At 39.6% G+C, this 18377-nt stretch overlaps 1 protein-coding gene across 2 annotated transcripts in view; it reads right to left on the bottom strand.

Annotated features, from left to right (window-relative positions):
• Positions 1–18377, bottom strand: part of RARB (retinoic acid receptor beta) — a 319878-nt gene that overhangs the window by 71867 nt on the left and 229634 nt on the right. The gene's annotated exons all lie outside the window — the stretch shown is intronic.

Below are 18377 nucleotides of genomic sequence, written 5' to 3'. Positions count from 1 at the left end.
GGCCCGATAGGCGCAGCAGAGTTGGCAGGAGTTCTCTAAAGCTGAAGTACTTTTGCTGCTACAACTCTTGTCAGTTAAAGAGCGATAGGGACAGCTGGCTTCTGTCCCGAAGCATCTGGGAGAAGAGGGGTCCTGCTGAACTCTGCCCTCTGCCTTGGAGTACAAGAAGCAGTGAAGCCCACTCTCTGCTCTGATATCCTCACCCTAATGAAGTTACAAGCACAAATTTGGCCATTGCTCCACTGCAGCCAGACATACCACCAGTATTTTCTTCCCCCACCCTTCTGCATCTCATGCATTTAGACAGTGCACTATTTTGGGCAGGGCCTCAGAATGTGCTGTACAATTACTGGCGCTGCAGGACCTTCAAGTGCTACTCCAATGCAAATAATGGTAATGATCGTGATCCTGCCAAGTCAAAAGATATTTGGAAGAATGAACCCTGAAGGGCTTCCACAGCCTTGAGGGGAGACATTGCTCGCAAAGCAGGTCCTCAGAGCACTTTAATTTTAACTACTGCAGCATTTCAATGTTAAAACACAGACCAAATTCAATGTACGATAAAAATAAAAAAAAAGAAAGTGGCTTCTTCATATTCACCAAATGCCTTTGCTGTATATACACTAAGTTGTATTTGTCGACTGAAATGACAGAAAAAAAGTGTTTGCAGTCATCTGCCGCATCTTCCCCAATTTAGAACTGGGAGAGAGTAAGCTGCATCATATTCCTTCATGCCTTTCATCAACAAAATTGCCAAGTTTCAATTGCAAATCTGTAATGCTAACCGGCAGCGTCATGTAACATAAGTCAGTGGATACTGATCTTGGCCATACAACAGGAGTATAGCCCTTTGAAACCTGTATTCATATCAGGTGATTAGGGCCAAGAAATAGTTTAGTATCCTACTACCAGCATAGCAGAACTATCCAGAATTTTTTTTGCTGCAAGTGAGATGACAACAGCATCTATCTTCTGGTTATTTTTCTGTTCTACTCTCATAATACAATTTCTGCGACTTATCAGATAACTTCATCACAGATTTTATTATTCCCCCAAATAATCTCTATCAGTTGTCCAGTGAAGAGCAGGATTCTTTTGTAACAAACTCCTCTGCTGTGACACAGTCTAGCCTCTTTATTAATCCATTAGTTAAACATGCCACTTCGGTCACCTGACTTTACACTGGCATTTCATAAGGCACTGCAGGAGCCCCATCTGCCAGCGCATCTTCCGGACTGACATTCCTGCACAGATTCCCTGAGTGACTCTCCTCAGGCCCTGCTGTCCCTGGCCACACAGCAACACCAGCACCGCTACCGCTTCTGCCATATTTAGCAGTGTGAAAGATCCTGCTCTCTTCTACCTATCTGATCTACAAGTATGGTCCCTGCCATTCCAGTACGTGAATGAGCATTCATGTTTTTACCTTTGTAACACCCAAGGAGATAAGGGAAAAGCTATTCTTACTTTACAGATGGGAAACAGAAGCACCAACAGAGAAAGCTTTATTTGCTTCCATCTTAAATTCCTAGAAAAATGCAAGCAGTACCCAACTGGGATTTTCAACAGTAACTGAGAACCCAGCTGTCTACAGCACTAAGCACTGTCCTCAAAATACAGCCTTACATGTCTTGCCCTAGGTTTCACATGGGATACATGACAAAGCAAGGAGCTCTGTTAAGTCTGTGCTTGGTCCCTCTATTGCAGGGGATCTGAAGCACCCCCAAGTCTACATGTGCACCCTACTCACCTGCCTGCTGTGAGGCAGGACAGGGCTGGGTACCTCCTGCCTCTAAGAACCGCCACTGCTGCCAGCAGGGAACTTGGGAGAGATTACGAAAGCCTTGCCTTCATTTTGTGATCTCCACAGCCAGCTGAGAATCAACTTTCTGTAAGACTACCATCACATATACAATTACACAGGAATGCCCTGGCAGGCAACTGACTTGCCTGAGAGAAATCCTGAATCCTCTCCTGAAGGCAACTCAGCAGCACCAGTGCATGTGGATGCTGTGTACCACACAGGCATAAGCAACATCAGAAAGTGCCAAAAAACCCTCTGTTCTTGACTGTACTGTCCAAGCCTCACATACCGCCAAGATATAAGTCTGAATCTAACAGGTTAGTCTTATAAATTGAGTACATATGACCTGAAAATCACTGACAAACAATTATGTATTTCTGAATGAAAATACCCCAAAAAACCTTTTTCTGAAACTGCTGCATCTTTTTGTTGTGTCCCACAGATACACAGGGGAAGCTGTCACTGCAACCATTTTTGGTGCTTCTCCCAGCAGAACCAGGCCTTTCGGCAACTACTGCACTCATATTTACTAGAGCTAGCAGTAAAGGACAATGAGAAGGCTGCAGCTGCTCCACAGGTTTGCAATTCCTGGTTCTCAAGCACCAGCTCCACTAAACCCTGGGGTAGTATGTATAACTAACATCACCTTTTCAAAGAAAATTATACTGGTTTTCGGGCTGATTTTTTTTTTTAACAGTTATGTCAGCAAAGCAGTTCTGCATTTGGGTTTATGTGTCTGTGTAGCCAGAGAGATGCATTCACACCTGAGCAAAAGCAGAAAGCAGAAAGCTTGTCAGGATTAATTATATCAGGGCCAAGAACTGCATCTGGTTATACCTGTGTTACTCTCAAGACAGCGAGACTTAATGACGTGCTAGTAACTGAGAACAGGAGCGTCTTTCGCTAAATAAATGGCCAGGCAGACATCATGAGTGAGCCAGGGTGAAAGTAAGAGTAGAGACAGGATGGCCGCAGGGTTTGGCAGGCAGAGTTTACAGGGCAGCAGCTCATCACTTTGTATTAGGAGTCTACCTTCAAAATGAAAAAGAAAACATGTTAAATGAAAAAAATAAATCGTATGGAAAACTGAAGAAAAACATCCGAAAGATGCTAGCTCTGTAGTTTTTTCAGGTCGATGATTTTCTGCCTGTCCACTACCATGCAAAACCACATCAGTCTCAAGTGAAAATTCTGCATTACTGCAAAAGTGAAAAATAGGATCTTCTTTAAAAAAAAATACATAATTGTGCCATTATCTGGATGAAGTTAAATTTTCCTTTGAAAATGAACTTTTCTTACACTTCAGGCACTGACTGCTTTACCTGTAAATTCCTATGGTCAGATCCTTATGTGGAATAAAGTGGCATAGGAAAAGAAGAGACACAAATGTAGAGACGATGAGAACTCTGACCTCTTTATTTATGAAACTGAAGCCTATTTCTGTGGCCTATTGATACAAATGTGGTGTAACAAATTCAGTGTTTTCCATACAGGACCAAAAATTAGAAAAAAGGCCCATTGTAAGGAATGAAGCACTTACTTAAAAATAAAAGGGATCTGATTCTCTTTTTCAGCTATGTTTTATGGTGTTGCTACTCCATTGATTCCAAAAAAGACTCTTGACTTGTAAACATAAATGAGAGAAAACCCAGATCCACTATCTTCAGTATGAAATGAAAATTGCAAGGGCAATGAAATAGTTGATATAATCTCTACACACATCTAGATATTTTACTAAGTCATAAAGTCTCCATTTATAGTTATTAAATGTTTTATAGTGTTTTGAGGATTTTTATTTTCAAGTCTTTTCAAGCATTGAGACAGAATAATTCGGAGTATTATTCTATAGGAATGGTTTTAGTCTTCAAAACTCACCTCCTATCCAAGTTGGTGTTAGTTTTTGGTATTACTATACCTGCCAAATAAATTTTTTATTTTCTATATATTCAACATATCTTATGACACTATTCATGACTTTTTTTCTGTGGCTTGAATCCATCAAGAAAAGGAGTGTTTTAATGTCTTTAATCATGTAATACTATTACACAGTCATTCAGTACCACAGGGACAAAATTAAACTATTGTGCTCTCTTTGGAAATGGAGTAAAACTGACTTGCTGTGTAATATTTTACATATCATTTCATTTCTCAAATTTTAGGACCATTAGTTCAGAACATTTTGATCTTTAAGTGTTTTCAAACCTTAAAATTAATAGAGTGACTCAACAAGAGCCAATTCAGTGATCAAAACTACTTCAAGTTAGTGGAGTCGCAGTTAAAATGCTTATCATTACAATTAATTTGTATTACAGCCACACTGCTGGATATCACTAATTGATTTATATACCCTCCTTTCTATACCCATTTACAAGGGCAATTATGAACTCCATCACATATGTTTAAATGGGTTACATTAGAACATTATCTAGAAACTAGACTGCTGAGCTTAAAATCCTTAAGAACAGGTAAATTCTTCATTAATGGGTATGTTATCAACTCACTACAAATGGCCTATAACCTTTCAAGGCAGCACATGGTACTAATATTTTACTTTTCATGGGTAGTTGGAGGTTGGCTCCAATGATGAGCTCCACCACTATCTTTAATTGTTTTTAAAATTGCATATTATAGGCAGCAATAAACACAAATTAGTATTATACCATCCACAGCTTTCTGCAAGGCACGGTTTCTATAAACAAGTTAAAACGCATACATCTGTAAATAATAAGTATAAGTATGCTGAATTTAATGAATAAGGGCACTAAAAGAAATTGAACAGTAGGGGTTCAGCAATTAGAGTAACTGCCCATTTTATTAAAAATGTATTGTTTCCAGCTTTCACTTTAGAAGGCTTTTATTGCTCTGCTAATTCTAAGTTTTGATTTCCTTTGAAAAGCATGTCTAACTCCTTATTTTTCTCTGACAGCCCTGTCACACAGCACTCGCCTTTTTTACAAGGCAATGGACAACTGTGAAGCTTTAGATCTCCTTGCTCAGGATCTCACACTCAGGCCTTCGCTGCAGACCTTTGCTTGGCATTATGCCACTCAGAGGTATGACTTCTTATCGAGTAAGGTTTCATGCCACAACAAAGCTGGGATGAAACCTGCCGAACCAGCACACCCCAGACAGCCACCCTCCAGCCCCTTCCCAGAGGTTACCAACACTCTGGCAGAGTGGGGAGGGGAAGAGCACCCTGCCAGCTTCCCAGCCCTCCCCCTGCAAAACACAGCCATTTGCTGAAGCCATGAAATGGAGCCACCAAGTTCCTGCTGCTGTTCAGCAGCAGCCTCCTGCAAGAGGACAGGGCAGTAGACCAGGAGAAGGAGAGGTGGCTTCTCAAACCAGGCAGATATCCCAGTACATGTCTCCCATGCCCCAGCATTACTGCACTGAACCCCTGGGCTATCTTTGCTTGCATAGAGATGTTTTACATCCATGTAGCTCACTTTCCAAGTGCTAAGACTATTCCTTACACTAGCCTAATTGCACCCACGTTGCTGCGCTGCTGCAGCTGTGGGGGTATAATTAAAACAATCCATTATTTCCATTTAGGCATGACACAATAACAGTAAAAAACGGCTTTCATCACTTGAGCTTATCTGCAAATAGAAGGACAGTCAGACCAAAACTTAACCTTTCTGACATCCTAGAGCACACATACATTTGCAGCATCTGAGACCAAAACAGGCACACACTGTACTACTTCATGCCCTCAGCATGCCAGACCAGGACAGTGCAGTACTAAGAGCAGCTCACCCCAGTATTTCTGATGCTAATGTAAGTAATTCCAGCTTATGGAATATTTAAGAAGTTTGCCACTATCTTTTGAGGGACCAAATACAATATAGAGTTTACCAAGCTGTAATGCTTGCCTGAGTAGAATTTGACTATTTCTGAATTGAATACCTGCCAGACAAAAAATGGTAACACAATGGGGAAGGTAACATGAAAACTAAGACACTACCAGATTTCCTTTCCTCTAATTCACAGCACCTTGACATTGAGTTTATAAAATATGTTGTTCTGGGTTTTTTTTTTTTTTCCCCTTTCAACTTTCCATCAGTGCAGTTAACATGGCAAACATCCCTCTGCCCCTCTCACAGTAGGTTCAGCAGAAGCTGAAACCTGGGAAGGAGCATGATGTCCAAGAGCCAAGTAGTAGCAGTGCTCTGACTTTGGCTCAGAGCACACTTCCACACTCTGCCTAGAAGATCTGAGATCATTAAAATAAGACATTCACAAGAGCCTGGAGACAACATGAGTACCATGACTGGAGGGCACATTTTCCAATATTCTGTTTTCCTATTCTCTACCTGCAGTGGATTTCCTATTAAATCCTTGGAGTGAGCAATGCTCATAATTTTACCTGTATGTTCTCTGTCATTACCATTCTCACTTAGAAGGGAAAAAATATGCATAAACTGTACTGCAGGCAAACACATATGTGCTAACAGTATTTCCTAGTCACCTGGTCTTTTTCAATTTCTACCTTCAAGACTGATCTTTTTTTCCCCCAGATAAGCTGCTCACAATTGACCACAATATTCCAGCCTTGAAAACAGGAAAAATGTCAGTCATACTTTATATAGAATATGACAAAAAGAAAGTACTCTGTTTCCAAAGAACTGAAAAAGCAATATTCAGTCCTAGTAGCTGATGTCCCAAGAAACTTAAGGCAACACATGCTCTGAAAAAGGGAAATTACTTTTTTCCTATGAGATTAAAATCCAGAAGATCTCTGGTTACCGTGCTCTAATAATTTTAAAATGTCTATATTATGAATATCCACTATTATACTATGCATATAATTATATTTCATAAAACAAACTCTTTTTTAGGGGAAAAAAACCCTTTTCCTGCCATGTTTGAGAGACTTGGGCCATTATTTTCTGAGAATTTAAGCTAATTTTTACAAATGCTTTTCCAGTTGTCATTGTTCATTCAATGTAATTTTCCCAAACTTTCTGAAGGACTGCTTTAGTGCATCTGCCAATACCAAAAGGATTCTGAAGCCACAGCAAAATATTAATGACAACACTCCAAGGCTATTAGAAAAAATGTAGATAGCTGTGAAATAGTCTGTAAGACTACCCATTTCACTTGAAGGTCCAGAAAACCTCCAACCTGTGGCATTAGTATTTCACTGAGTCACTGTGAAAAGGCAGAGCAGCCATTTTAGGAATAAGTAAAATCAGCGTGGAGGGTTGTTGCTTAGAAGTCATTCCTTTTAATTTCTTTGTATTTGCACAAGTCTGACAACTGCACAGCTGCGCAGAGTTGCCTCAAACTGTAAAATAGACTAGATAAGCTTTCCAGAGAGTAAGTTTAGTATGCTTTCCATTACTTCCCATTCTAAGGTTTGATCCCGTTTTGCTTTTCATGACGTGGACCTATTGGAAATTTTGGGAAGTCTTCTTAGTTATTTTCCCACAGTTTAACCACCAGACAAGTTTGTCACCCAAAGATGTAAACCTATAGAAAAAGTAATTAAAAAGAAGTGTAACCTGTGAGCTTAATGGTTGCTCTCTGACAAAACTGACCTCTGACCAACTTAGCCTGGGACCAGACAATCCCAGTGGGACAGAGGCACATTTTGGGAAACTCTCACACCACCCAGGAACAGGGAGACCCTGCTGTTTCATGGCACCCCCGGCATTTGCAAACCAGTTTGCCTGATCACTGCCTTCTATTGTTTCCTGAGATAAGCAGGGCCCCAGTGAACAATTAGAGCTTTCAATAAATAATCTGTAAGCACATTCATTTGATTTACTGTTATTTGATACAGCAGTTAGTTTCAATGGGGCAGTTACTATTGATCACTTAAAGTACTACAGACAAACATGAAACACTTCCAGAACTCCATGGATTATTACTCTTTATCTGCCACTCATCTGGGTTACTTGTAATGGTTGTGAAATTTAAAATCAATAACAACAATTAGCGTTTGTTATACTCTGAGGAATGAATCATGTGAAATATGTTTTGTTACAAAAATGAAAGGCTGGAGAGCTTGCAAACATGAAAGACTCCTGCAATTAGCAAAACTCTAAAATAATTTCTCCTGGTGCTAGAGTGTCCAATAAAGGACACCCTAATAAAGAAAATTAAAACCACATATTTTTAATGCACATGGAAGTATGCACACAATTATCAAAAGATATTGGTAGGATTTTCAAAGGAATAAAACTTTCAATTAAACTGGTGAGGAAGATGCACCCAAGTTTTCCTTCAAAATTCCACTACAAGTCCTACAATTTCATACTTCTTCACCTCTACAGGAGTTTTGGGTTGTTAACCATGACAGGGCTTTCTCCTATATAGATAACTGAAGATATAGAAAAAGGTCTGACTATTCTTCCCACAAGCTTTTACTGGAGATTATAAAAAAAAAAAAATAGTTATCTAAAGGTACGAAATGAATTAAAATGAAATTAATAAAGCTGGAAATGGATTTTAAGGTATATATGTTGAAAAACACCTTCTATTTTCAGATTCATATAATTAAGTTGTGAATCTAATGAAATGGATGGAAATAACAGTATTTTGAGATCTCTGCTAAAGTAGTAATTCTAGATAATTAAAATGCAAAACAATAAGAGAAATATTTTATCATTAAACTGTAACCAGAGTTCTGTGTGAAATCATCCATTCAGGAGACTTGTTTTTCATCAATTATTTGTTATTTATCTGATGTAAATATAAGAAGGTCTAATTAAAATGTATGACTCCTTATGCAGCTTCTTGTCATTAAGACCAATGAAAGCATTTTGAAGACCATAATGAAATAATTATGTTTGCCTTTAAGAATCTTCTTCAACAACACATGGCAGTAGCACACTAAATTAAAACATCAGGAACTAAATTTCTCTTGCATCTATTTCCATTTTCACTAATTATACCCCCAAGCTTTCCAATAGACCAGGCCCTAAAATTCTTTTGAAGCTGAAAAAGCCTAAGGAACAGCAACCTTTTCATAGTAATGGACTTTGATGAAGAAACTAAGGTAATGCAGCCCTGGAAGGATTAATATTTCAAATAGAGTTATCATGTGAAAATATGTGTTTATTTGAAAAATGGGGAAAAGATTGTTGATAAAACCAAATATGTGTTCCAAGGAAACCAATACTCTGATTTAATCTCATTTAATTGCGTCATTCCTTCCTAACCTCTTTTTGTCAGAGTATTTTCTTGTTCTGCACAGAAATTCAAGTTAGGAAAAGCATAACAAACACAGTACTACTGGGCAGTGCCAGTGTACCATGCTGTAACTGAGCTCTGCTTTCACATTTTGGTGAAGGTGAAAATAGCCCCTGTGAACAACTGCAGTGTTCATAATGGACTCCATTTCAGGGAGCAGGGAACAGCTATTTTCCCAAACTGCCTCCAGACATGCAGTGCTTCCTAAAACATAGCTTGTTTTAGCTTTAACCACAGAAGTCTTGCAGGACCTCTCCAAAACGCAGAGAAAGGAAAGGATTCGGATAAGGAAGAGAAAAAAAAACCCAGAAGGATATGAGTCAGCTCTGACTTCTTGCAGGCAGCTGAAGGCTTCTTTTCAAAAATTCAAGGAGATAATGGGTCCTTCTTGGTGTGGTCTCAGAGAAGTGAATGTGGCAATACGTGCAAAGCATAGAAAGATGAGCAGTTCACATACCTAACCTGCATAGCATGTGACTATATGTGCAACTAGAAAAACACAGCTGGAATGTGCTCTCCAAACTGAGAGAGGAAGGCAGAGGTTTACTAGGGGATGAAGACCTGGGAAAAGCAGCTTCCCCTTTTAGCCCCCCTGATCAAAGACACTGAAAGACATAGGTGATTTGCCATTTGTTCTGCATTTTACACCTTAGTGCTTGAAGTGTGGAGTGAAATCAGAAAGATCTTTAGAAAGTCCAAGACTTTCCAGATAACCTCTAAGGAGGATTTGACATATACCCTGATCCAGTAATTAATAAAATTTCTTCCTCAACTGAATGAGAAGAGGAAACTCAAACAACAAAGCAATACAAAGGATTACTTTACGAAATGAGGGGAAAAAGAAAAAACCTCCTCAGACCAAAAGTTGAGAAGCAGTAGTATGAACAATGGCTTAAAAACAAAGAAAGAGCCCCCAAGCTCAGGACCTGATCTTAACAATAAAAAAGTTCACCGATGTGTGACACTTTAGCCAGTCCTTTGACTTGTGCCCTAAGCCAAAAAACGCAGACTGGTGGATCAGTGAGGGTGGATCTCTGTGAAGGAGGGAAGGTTTGTAGAGAAGTTAGGATCTTTGATTAGAGCAACCCAGAGGCAAGTGCAAAATCCCCAGAGAGAGTCAAGCTTTGAGGGGTACAGGCGCTTCCCTGCGCCTAAACCAAGGTCCTGGGAGAGGCATCTGCCTGCAGATCCACAGCCCTTGCCCAGGGGGAGGTCCTGGTGTCAGGTATCGCCAGATGGCACTGTGACACAGTTTTCCAGCTCCTTTTTCTTCATGTGCGAGTGAATGTTCAGTCTTGGAAAGACAGGCAACCTTGGTCTTCTTGTGAGTTTTTGAGTAGAAGATGAGGAATTAAAGTGGCAGAGGAGCCTGTTTCCTGCCCCGGGCTCTGCCCACGGCCGGTCCCTGAGCAACACTGCTGGAGGCTCCGAGACTCCCAAAAGCCACGGCACAGCTGCATCGTGCCTGAACACCTCTGTCCCAGATTGGTATTTGTGAACAAGTGAAATACTTAAATCAACTCAGATGCTGTTACATTCACTTATCATGCAAGAGCCTAGAAATCCTCTTGGTATCAGTCACCAGCTGGCAGAGGAGTGATTCTGGTACAAGACTAGAAGATGAAGAAAGTCTCATAGGAGATGAGATACACACCACTATATGATGTGCTGCTGTGTCATCAGCTAGCTTGGCAGAGAGGACCACCAGAGTGGCTTAATGGCCACTTCAGGAATTACCTCAAAGTGCATTCAGATTAAAAAAAAAAATAAAAATGCAGGATTCGAGAGACATTTGTGTTCTTTAAGTGTTTTGGCATGGTGGGGTTTCTTTGGGGGTTTTTTGGGTTGATTTTGATTTGTTTTGGGCAGTTTTTTGTGGGGGGTTGTTTTGGTTTGGTTCTGGGGGTGGTAATTGAACCACTTCTTTCCCTGTTTCTATCTTTCATGCACAAATGGCTTTCTATAACCAAAGCGCTCGCTGAAGGAAATCGGTGTTAAATAAACCGTGGTTTTTGTCTGCACTTGGTGCAACACTGGTCAACCTGTTTAATTGTTCCACACCTCTGCTACTTATCTTTAGAAGAAGAATGAGCCTTCTTTTTTTTTAAGAAGAGATGTTGGATGTTCATTGTGCTGAACATCCAGCACAGTGACACGAACTTTTACTGGTATTTCCTAAAAGTACTGGTACATAAATACATGAAAGGTTCACTCATACAACCACTCTGTGTCTGAAACTCTTATTAAAATCAAGGTTGGAGGGTTGAGTGCATTTAAGTGCTCCACTAGATAAGGCTGTAAAAGACAAAGACATTCTTAATTTGTCATTTTATTGTTCAAAGATCCTTGCTAAAAATACAATGTGAGCCTAGAGAAAAATAATATGGTTCAATGGAAAGAGATCTTCCAAACCATTAAAAGAAACTAAGCAGTGCTAAAAAACCTTTTTGTTGCGAGACATTTCTCTGCTTTTTTTCTTAGGGGATGCACTTAGAGGGTAAAATGTAAGTCACTGAAAGTGCATAAAATGGAAATCCTTCCAAAATATGGATGGACTTTAACATCATGTCCTTAGTGGTGAAGATCCAGACCACTCTGTGAATTTATAAATACTCATTCAAGCTTTAACCTATTAAACCTATGCAAGTGTCGCCTGCATGTGTATATTTAACTTACATAGTTTTATAATATTCAGTTTATATATGGTATAAGCAGGGGAAAGAAAAATCACCTTGTCCAAGGGCAACAGAAGGTATATTATATACTTTGTGTCTAGGATTCTTTGACACAGACTGGCTGGATTATATTTCCATCTCTCTGAACAAAAGTATTTGAAGAAGCTGCAAGGCTCAAACAGAACACTAAAAGAAAGTGGGGTCAGTTATATAAGGGCTAGCACTAGTTTGTTAAAAGTTTTTTCCTACTCACTCCCAAATAAAGGGACAAAGAAGTGAACATTGTGAGAATGTGTTTCTAAACCACATGATATCCTTATCAGATTGTCATGTACAAGGGAGGTTCTCACACAAGGACCCCATGCTGGTGAGCTGCCTTGTCACATGATGCAAGTTCTACGCTCCTATTCAGATTACTAAAATGAGCTGAAGAAAGCTAGATTTCCCTTCATCCCTCCCCCCAAATAAGCAAAATGCACAGTGACCAAAGTCATTCTAATTTGCTGCAAATGATAAGTGAGTATATGAAGAAGATAATCTAGCTATTAAAATCTATACCACAATTAATATTTGCTGAGCAGACTTTATTGCAGAGAAGCAAACAGAATCGGAGAAACCTGTGAGTCAGACAAAATACAGGGAAAAAACTCACTTGATTTGTAAATTTATGGAAAGAGAGTAATATATTTTTATAAGTAAGTCCTACTTTGTCATATGAGTGTCTCTATTTTCACTGTTGATGTTGTGAACACTGTCATTGAATTACTTTTTCATATAGTCTGGGGGAAGTGGAGTAGTCCTGTAAACATTTTTAATATTAAATGAAGGTTTTAAATAGTATTTGATCATTCATATATATGACCTATTTTAAAAAATGCTGAGGGAGCTCCTAGATGCTTAGCATATTTGGAAATGAAGCCATGAAATGTGGATTTAAGATGCTAACTTTAGGCTACTGTTTCTGACATTCTTAACTCTGGAAACACATTTTCTCATGCAACAACAAATTAATAAAATCCCAGTCCTTAGATTATTTTTAAAAAGATGGTTTAAAATCCATGGGTTTGGATGCAAGTTGTTTACAGATTACAGTTAGGAGGAAAAGCTAAGATTACTGTGACCAAAAAGCTGGACAGAATCATTTCCACATTGTATCAGTTTGTTTATTTTATACCTGGAATGTGGTTCTCATAAAAAGGTGGCAGCAGTAAGACCTTACTCCTGGTTTGCCTGCTAACAAAAATCCAGTTTTGTTACCCTCCTGTCCATACCTTTTCCTGAAGCACAGAAAAAAATGATTATTCTGTTGCTTTAGAATAGTTTTGAGCATTTTGCGGCCTGTATTTTCGTGGTTCCATTTGGTTTGAAAGGGCTTGGATTTCAGCAAGAAGTGGCATGGGTCACAGTGCATGGGGACAGACTTCATGCACATGAGCAAAGGTCAAAATCAATCATAGCTTTGTATTTCCAGGCCTATTACTTTTGGCAGTTTACCCTGCCAGAAGGGGCTAAAATATTTGCCTCCCAAAAGGAGTAAACATCAATAGGGGGCAGGAATATAATCAGCTTCTCAGCCACTCGGCAATGAGAAATGAGGGTAAAGGATCCCCTCCTCGCCACAGCCACTAAGCCATCGAAATGTTAGATGCAACGTTTTCAGCAAAAAGTTGAAAGATTTTACAGCACAGTGACTTGAAAAGGACAATAGGCCTATTTAGGCAATTATATTATGCAGGCTTTGTTATTAGGCAGCCCTGCTCAGCCCCAGAAAGTCTGGATAATCAAAAGTGTCCAAGTACAGGAAGGGGAAAAGTACAACCCCACCCTCCCGCAAAGCCGCTGCCAGGACCTCTGGATTTGAAGGGTAAAGTCTATTTACCGAAGTTCCTTGGCCATTTTATACATCAACTGATATCCTTCCTCACGGGGCTGCGTGCTACAGCCCAGCAAAGCTCTGGAAAGCCCTCTGAAACCACAACTAATTTGGCCCCGGCCGCCCGCCCCTGTAAATTCAGTGCTCAGAAGCTGCTGCCAGCCCCCCAGGCAGAAAGTGTGCGGGGAGAGGGATGCTCCCCCCCGGCTCGCACGCATACCACGGCCGGTCCCCACGGCCAAACAGAGCTGGAAACTCATCACAGCCGTGCTCTGCTTTTGAGGTCTCAGTAGGACGGGGCATAGCGTGGCCGACCGCGGCAGACAGCAGTCCTTGCGAGCACAATGTCCCTTTCACGGCCCCGCTCCCAAATCTAAATGCTGGCTGTGTAACACAGCCGCACTTCATCGGCCACGTAAAGGGCGGTATATAAATTAGACCTGTGCAAAAGCAGTCTCCTGGCGTGTTTCGGGGAGGTGGGACCGTAATGGGCCAAGAAGGGCGCCTCGCTCCCCGGGCAAAGCCCCCGAGCAAAGCCCCTCGGCTCGGCCGGGCTGCGGGGCTGGCGTGACGCACGCATGGTGCACAAGAACGACTCAGCGCTAAGTGGGGATTTAACTGGATGTGAGGATGACTAACTTCGCTCTCTGAAACACTATCTCCCTCTTTCAACTCCTTAACTTCACCGTAACCCTCTTCAAGGCATCGCCTCAGCAGCCTGGCTTTGTTCTGACAAGTTGCACCTTTGCTGCACACTCATTAGGCAAGCAGGGAGTCACCCAAAGATACATTGCTTTTCCTCCAAGCTTATCCCACCCTGACTTCACCAGCGAACGCCTCTCATCATTTTTGTCTGCAGGAGTTTTTGACAGTGGTGTGTGTCCATTAGAGTTTTCCTGTGCCAGCAGCCAAATCAGACTAACTGCATCACAGTCTACGTAGAGATTAGTTTTTCCCTTTCAGTTATTTTGGAAGAAAAATATCCCCACTCAACTTTTTTTTTTTAATTAAGTGGATCAGAAACAAACATTTTTTCATCACATATTTCAGCGTATTAAGCTAGACGTATAAAAATTCAAAGACTCTATCCCTAAGCAAATCAGTCCTAGAGATTTAGCTGTAAAGTTTATAGATGAACTTAAAAGAAAATAACCTGGTTCCAACAGATCTTGCCTTCTGGGCACTAGCAAACACACCTGCAGCAATTTGATACTTGGGAATGCGATTACAAGTCCTTCACTTCAAAATGTTTGTTTTTTAATTCAGAAAGATGAAAGAAAATAAAGTAGTGAGCTTTTTTTTTGTTGAGCACAGATGTTTCCAGTGCTTGCAGGGAATGGGAACCTGACCCAAACATTGCAATAATCCAGAATTTTGAAAAAAACACAAGCTTTCTGGAGTCTCATCTTCATGAACTTTCTGAAAGTTAATACCCGCTAGCTCCTCTCTAGGCAAACACTTCCTACCAAACTAAAATAAGAACTGTATACCACACAAGCCTCAATATCCCACTGTGTTCTGCTGCCATGTCCATAACTTTTGCCTTCATCAAATTTTTTTATGCTTCTAACCCTAAGGAAATGCAGTAGGCAATAGTCATCTACTTGATATAATTAGCTGAAACACTACATAATGACAAACAAACTTACTCTTGTTTTGGGCCTGCTCATTTGGATTTTTTTTTTTGCCTGTTTAATTAATGAAGACTAATGAAGACTTTTTTTAATAGGCTTTTCCAAGGTCAGATCTCCATTCTTTGCAGCTCCTCTCTCAGGACCTGTCCTGTTCCCACTTCCACAGTATTTAGTTAGCTCACAGTTCACCAAAAGTTACTGGTTTTCTCTCAGTATTTGTTGCCACTGCACTACGAGGGAGCACAAGATTCTAACTCACTTAGAAAACTATAAATTACTCATTCTTGCCATCTTAACTCTTTTGTCCTCTTAAGAACTACCCTTGTCTAATTTGATTATGCCGACCTGATTTTTATCTTATGATAAAAGGAGTGAGAATGAATTACGATTAAAAGTGCAGTCGGTTCTAGTCTCATTTCTGAGTCCACAATTTTCTTTGCAAACAAATAATTTCACTTTAAAGCGACAACAATATAACTAGTATCACATTAAACATTAACTCATATGAGCACAAAATTGGGGGTTTTTGCATGCTTGTAACACACCGCGCAATGCTCAGTGGCTAACAGTTGCGTTGCAAACACAGGGCAGGTTTTTCCTCCCACAGGGGAGAGGCAAAAAATACCACACAAGTTAAGGTCATGTTTGGGTTGTGTCTTATCCTCTATTTTTACTTTGAAGACCCTTGTGGACTAGAAAATTCATGATGCTGCAGGAGTGCACTAGCTTAGTGAATTGTAACAGGATTAACGTACGGAAGATGTGCTGAAGTTGGAGACCTACAGCATTCTGCCCTAAACCCTGCAATGGCCAATTTTGCCAGCATTTCAGTTGAAACCCTGATGCTGTCTGGGATTGTTACTGGCCTGCTCTGAGTTTGCACCATCCATGTACTATTCCCTCAACAACCATTTACCTTTTACTCTACAATCACTTCTCTATCAAAGCAATATTTCTAAGGCCTAAGGCGATGGCTGCAGGTGTACTGCTTTTTTTTGCAGAGCCAAAATAAAACAACAGATTAGACCAGAAAACGCTATCACATTTCTAACAATTACAAAATTTGATTATTATTATTATTATTATTATTATTACATTACATTAAATCGCAGAGATCTTCTTAAAAATGGAGAACCAGGAAATGCTAGAGTTAGAATTAAATATTGCTATATTTTATTTATAAGCACTGGAACAACCCTTCAACTATTGAAAGCTTTCTGGACCACAAAAATTCTAGTTTTGTCTTATTTTCATGAAATACAAGATAAAAATCTCACACTTTGAGAGAATTTTAGTATTTCACAATCTGTTTATATATTTACTCATGCATAAACTGCTTACACCCTCTTCAAAACTCAAAATTCACTCCAAGATTTCAAACAAAAATCTTAATTTGGATTCTAATTAAATTGTTTTTCCACATTTCTATACCATTAACTTTCACAGTTCAAATTACAGCCACTGTATTATGATTCAAGTTTCGGCCCGATTTTAAATTCCCATGCAGTGAAGATTAATCCTACTGCTTACAAAGTTACAAGACTGGATTCCTGAATGCATTTTCCTGTATTTTTATTTACTCTTGTTAATATGAGTTTCTTTGATTAGCTAAACTTTCCTGTTATCAACACTTGTCTCTTATCACAGGCCCTAGGCAAATGACATATTTACCACTCATTCCATTCTGATAAGGGTAATCCTGTGTTTAACTTGCCCAAGAACAAACACCATATATTTTGTTTTTAAGAATCCTGCTTCTAGGTATTAACAACACACAAGAGAAAGAGCAGGATATTTTAAAGCCAGAAGTTATTTAAAGAATATTGTGCGAGTGTAAGCTTTTAACAACAGTATATATGCCTCCTACTCCAGGAAAGTTTATTTAATTCCAAGTTTCCGCAATATCACCACTAAAGTTATACTAAAGTTTAAACCATGAAAGGAGGAAAATGCATTTTTAGTAAAACATCTGGTTTGGATTTTTGCTTTTGCTAACTGAAGCTCTTCCATAGCCAGAAACACTATTTTGAAGTAAAAGCTTTGTTTCATATTTTGTTTGAAGCACTTTGAAAAGAGCGCGAAGAAAATAAATATCCCATGCTGAACTTCACAGTCTCCTTTTAATTGTAAAGACATCAAAACATTTGCAGTGTTGTAGGCTGGTAGTCACTGATTTTTACAATTCTGTTTTCATTACTCAACCCACACAAACATCATATGATGTCTGAAAACTTTTGAGCCGAGTGAAACACACTATTTCACCAAACATTGTTAAATTTATTTTTCAGTTACCCACTCTGCTTTGAAACATCGAAGGGAGAACTCTTCTAATTCCTAGTTAACTTTTTAACATACTGCAAAACAGAAATTTCCAGCAGCATTATACGGTTAATGGTGTACTGAAGTGCCTGAGAGCATGCTAAAAACATTTTGATAGATGGCCAAGTCATTTATCTAAATCACCGTCAGAGCAGTGAAGCATCCTGCAAGCTTTTAAGCATAGTATAAGGTGATGTTTTCTGGCACTTTTTGTCATTTCTCAAACTTGAAACTGGGGTGTTAAAATACTGCTATTTTTCATCATCTATATATTTCAGCAACAAATCAAGACCCTATAGCATAACAACACATTTTCAGAAGTGTCCTACCACTGCCTCTTACTCCTCTGTTAACAGTGCATCGCTGTCTGAATCTCAAGGCATAGAAATAATTGATGGTTAAACTCAAAGGGTGTTCACAGTAAGTAGTTTTCTAGCAAAACAGCAACTTCTTAGAGCAACAAAGTGAAGAAGAAAGGTGGCAGCAAGGTCAGTACAAAGAAATATTGCCTTTTCTTCGGAAACTTAGAACTACTGTCTGATTTTTGGAATGGCACCTACCCACTGCAATTCCACATCTTTGCAAGAACTGTAGAGATCAACATTTTAATTGCTTGGCTGATCTGCTAAAATGCACTTCAAGACAACATGCATCCTGATTATAAAATGTGCTACAAAATTAGATTGGGGGGGGGGGAAGCTACCACGGAGATGTTATGTAAATTCGTCCTTCACTGGTTGGAGTTTTGCAAGTATTTGCTGCATTACATTACAATTTTATGTGCTCCTGTTTGGCTCCACAACTGTTAGGATCAATATGCCACACGAGAAGGGATAAACAGAAAGAAGTCCGGTGCTTCTTTCCATTTTCCT

The sequence above is a fragment of the Lichenostomus cassidix genome, chromosome 2, assembly GCF_008360975.1.
Source record: "Lichenostomus cassidix isolate B80296 chromosome 2, HeHo_3.0, whole genome shotgun sequence".
NCBI classification, from domain to species: domain Eukaryota; kingdom Metazoa; phylum Chordata; class Aves; order Passeriformes; family Meliphagidae; genus Lichenostomus; species Lichenostomus cassidix.
This window is presented reverse-complemented; position numbering and strand designations above follow the sequence as displayed.